The 4,958-nt window shown below is 31.7% G+C and overlaps 1 pseudogene; it reads left to right on the plus strand.

Moving 5' to 3' along the window:
* The first annotated feature begins 3,298 nt into the window (after positions 1–3,298).
* Positions 3,299–4,195, plus strand: LOC149159021 (phospholipase A2-alpha pseudogene; annotated as a pseudogene).
* The last annotated feature ends 763 nt before the right edge of the window (positions 4,196–4,958 follow it).

Genomic DNA, 4,958 nt, shown 5'->3' on the forward strand with positions numbered 1-4,958 from the left:
CCACAATCCCAGTCTAATGAGTGTGTGATAAGTATCCTCTTCCTAGTAGTTGCTCACTAGTTCAAGTTCAAGTAATCCCTTTCCTATGGTGATCTACCTAATATGGGTTTTCCTTCATAGGAACAGTGAAGGAACTATTAAAATGTTATATCCATGGCATCCCACCAGATTGTTCCTAACATGGTTTGATTGTTTTAGTCCCCAATGTTTCTTCATTGGCCTTGTACCTAGGTTCTCTTCTTCACAACATTTTAGTCTATCCTTTATAAATGATTCATCATTTCGCCTATTTCACAACATTCAATTTACATAAGATATACTTCAAAAAACATTCAATTAAAGAACTTTAGTATCTAACGTTCACTCCTTGCCTTGCCTAAGGCGCTCTATTTGCAATCACACATTTCTATTCATCTAAACAATATTACTTTCATATGCATAGAATTCATTCAAAATATTATTTGAGCTAGCTACTAAATTGGTTCTTCAAAATCATTCACATATTCAAATCCTTTTAATTGATTCAATTGAATTCTATACAAAAATGTTAGAACATCATTACACTACAATTCCATTCAATATCATCCTAATTATTTTATAAATTCATATGACAATCATAATTTTCATGCTAATAAGTGAAATTGTTCTCCACTAGTCCATCTCAAAATTTACTACAAACCAGTCTCCCCAATTTACATTTTTGTGAGAGTGAGGGAATCACGTCACTCACTTCAACATTCAACAATTCTTGAGAATATTCTTAATGATTATTTTCATGAAAATTACTCATTATAAAGCTTATCCTACACAAGGGTACATACATTCAGTGCACCAAGTATATATATATATATATATATATATATATATATATATATATATATATATATATATATATATATATATATTGCAGAGTCTGGTGGTCCAAACTCACCTGCAACATTAGTAGTTGGTGGATCCTTGCACGATGATGCCACCAAGATTCCATGTTGCACTAGTGTGTGAATCAATGTGTAATCGTTTTTTAGATCTCAACAACGTTATTGATAATTGGAGGATGCTGAGAAGGGGGGTTAGGCATTCTTCTAAGTGGAAAAGGACCTACTGTTAGGTTTCACCTATCATTTTGTTTATCCTGTGCGGAATGATGACCCACTCCCTAGAATTCTCCCATGTCTAAGTAGGTGACATGTAGCCCTTCTAAAAATCCACCCATAACTTCATAAATATAGAAATACCTCCCTATTATTATTAGGAGGTTTATCAAATAGCATAAGCCAACTATCCATCCAGTTGTCTAGAAATGGTTGGTAGTTGCACCATCCCATACAAATACATATTTTGTTGACTAGTAAAGGTTGGTTGTTTATTGGGTCAACAAACAAAGACACCAAATATGGTTTAATAATATTGAGGTCGTTGATTTTTTCTTTATTTAGATTGGTTCTATAGTGAATACATTTTAGCCATATAATCCAAAATATTGGTTAATTAACTTTGGTCATTAGAGACGGATGATACAATTGAGTTGAATGAGCTTGTAAGCGACAACCGTGATGGCTCTTTTGTGGTTTGGAGATATTGTATTAGTAAACCTCAATATAGCTAAGGGTGCATCAATTTCATCATTTGGATTTCTTGGTTCTTGTTTGTTCTAAATTTTGGTTTGATGACAATGGGTTTAGGTTCTAACTAGGTTCAATATTAAGCAGTTTCCCTAGAATTCAATATAGTGATTGTGATTAGAACCACACACACGCACACACATAAACACACACTTCAAAGATGAGGTGTGGTACGGTTCTTCACGAGTCAACAAATTTCCTTAATAACTCTAAAAAAGAGCACATTAAAAATAATTTTCACTAAGAAAAATCTTTTTGGAAATCACATAAGAGATAATTTTACCAACGCTTTTGGAACCAACACACTAAACACTTGCTCATTCCTAATATATCCATTATCACCCTAATCCGAATATCTTAAGAAAAAGTTGAGAGCACATTACAAATAATTTTCACAGTAAACACTTGCTCATTCCTAATATCTCCATTATCACTTATAAAACTATTTCACCTTACAAACACTATAAAAAATATTATTAATAATAAAAATACAACCATATTCATTTAATTTAAATTTGTAAATATATAATTATACAATTATATATATATATATATATATATATAAAAATGAGAAACACAATATGATATATAATAATAATAATAATAAATAAGGGACACGATGCCATTGTGTTTAATATCATTATTATTGGGACTATGGTTGATAGAATGTTGTATAATATTAAAAAAACAATTTTACATAGAGCAAAAATACAATTAATAATTTTTTTTACCTTGTTACGGAGAATTCATTATACTTTTAAAATTCTTAGAATGCAAATTTGGTAGTCTTTTATTTTATGTAACTTGCATTTTTTTTAATTTAAATTTATTAAATATTTTAAACGTATTGTAATACAAAATTAAAATTAATGATTGTAATTCAAATTAAAGTGACTTTAGCCTTAAAATAAACATTATAGTAAAATATGATATTGTTAGAAAAGTATTATATAATTGATTTTTCTAAACTAATAATTCTAGGCAAAATCAATGATATGTGTAGATATAAATATATGCATCACATGGCAGTGTTATTAAGATGAAAGTATAAATAATTTTTAAATACAATTATCTTAATTAAACATTTTCTTTATTATATTCTCTAACTCGTTTCTCCATGTGCTTTCATCCACATTATGCTTCCCGTTCGATTCTCAGACTGCTGGACGTGTGTTAAATGCTGTGATTATCCCCCTGATTGAAAGGATCTGAACCAAAAGTTGCATGCTCTTTTAAAAAAAATCCAAATTAATACTTAAATCAAGCCTATATATATATATAGAGGAACAAAACGAATAGAGTTCATATGGCGGCCAGCTATTTGCACACCCAAGGCCACTTGCGACGCAATTTCGAAAATATTTGCCTTATCTTAGGCAATCCACACGGCCTCATCTGTATATATCTATATCGCCTATATATATGAATGAGGGAGACTATATATATATATATATATATATATATATAGATATATCCCGAAAATCATTTGAGATATACGCGAATCATTTGAGATAAGAGTCGGAAAAAATGGTAGGAGAGGCCAACTGGCCGGCCGTTTTGTGAGCAACTCGGGAGGACGAGTGAACTGTATTTAATGCGAAGAATAATTAGCATGTACTGAATGAATGGTCGTGATGAATCAAATTATTGCATTGAGATCAGATTAGCTAGGATCCATGGCCGCCAATGGAATGCAACTGGGTTTACTGCTATGCCTTTTATTGGCTTGTCTTCTCGGCTCTTCCCAGTCTTCGGTAACCACTTTCATGCTTTTTAATCATTATATTTTTCAAAACATTATTGAATTAAAAGATCTCTAAGGTCTAGACTGCCATGCTAGTTACTGTTACTAGAATACTATTGAAATTTGTTGTTGTTGTGAGACTGCAGTTTTATTGTAGCCATGGTTGCAAGTCGAAATTCTGTACAGGTTTGCCTCGTGACCTTTAAGTTCAGGGGAGTGTTAGAAATTATCATGATCAAATCTAGAGTGTTTTCAACAACCCTAAAATTTAAATTTTCTTATAAGAAAAATCTGCTTCTTGAAACTAGATCATAATTAACTATACATTTATATTAACACGTAATCAAACAGATATACCAAAAACTTATAATTTAACAGTCCGGAAAACCTAAACTCTCCCATAAAAAAATCTACTCCTTGAGCGAGATCATAGCCGACCATATATTTTGTATTAACGTGTAATCATGTTTTAATGGCAGATGCCCTGCTTCTAAGGTATGGGCGATACTGCGGACTGCTTTACAGTGGATGCCATGACGAAGCTCCCTGCGATGGGCTGGACAGCTGCTGCAAAATTCATGACAAATGCGTTGGGGACATCGGTTATCTCAAAGTCAATTGCAATCAGAATCTGCTGAACTGCCTCAGCGCTTACAAGAGTTCTGGACAACCTCAGTTCCCAGGCTCCACGTGTAGCATTGACACGGTTATTAATACCATCTTCTTTGCCATCAAGGCAGGCGTGTGGATTGGAAAAGAGCTACCACCCTTACCACCCTTAGCGGCCACAAACGACTTCGACACTTCTACAGGTGTTCATGGCGACTAGTGAAGTTCCAGCTTGATATAGAATTTCAGCGTTAGCGTGTTATAAGTATTGTTACATAAATCCTTTATCGTTCGTGTTTAGATGATAACGGCCATCGATTCTATAAATTAGAGCACAACGAAGAAGGAAATCTGAGATGGTCTTTGAGCGATTGGGTCACTTCTTTGATCGTAAATTTGTTGGTTTAGTAATTCGGGATGGCGCTTCACTTTGTCATTATAAATAAGCTGTGTTTTGGTTACTCATTGATATCTTAATTTCAATTTTTGTATAGTACCAAAGAGCTCTAAGGGTAAATTTGTAGACTACTTAATTTCATTTTTGTATAGTACTAAAGAGCTCCATGGGTAAATGTGCAGAGTACTAAAGAGCTTTATGGGTAAATTTGTTGTAAATAATAGGTTTACAAGTTGTTAATAATGCCATATAAAATTATATTAAAAATTAAAAAACATAATTTGTTTTTTTTTAATTATATAGAGTTTGATATCTATGAGATTTATCAAAGGTTTAAAGAAAGTATATAAATGTAATTTTTTTTTAAATATATATTTTTATAAAATTTATTGAGTTGCAAATTTTTATTACAATTAAAAAAAATAATTTGATAAAGAATAAAGAGGAATTATGGAGAGAGACTGCTTTTCTTAGTATTTAAAATAGATAAATAGATTATATAGAAAATATCAACAATTCTAGTGAAACTTGACTAAATTGAAGTAAAACCGAACTTCCTGAGACACCTAGCACACAACATAATCAA

Source organism: Pinus tabuliformis, chromosome 5_2, assembly GCF_031772625.1.
Source record: "Pinus tabuliformis cultivar Carrire ecotype Pingquan chromosome 5_2, CPIR1, whole genome shotgun sequence".
In the NCBI taxonomy this organism is placed as follows: domain Eukaryota; kingdom Viridiplantae; phylum Streptophyta; class Pinopsida; order Pinales; family Pinaceae; genus Pinus; species Pinus tabuliformis.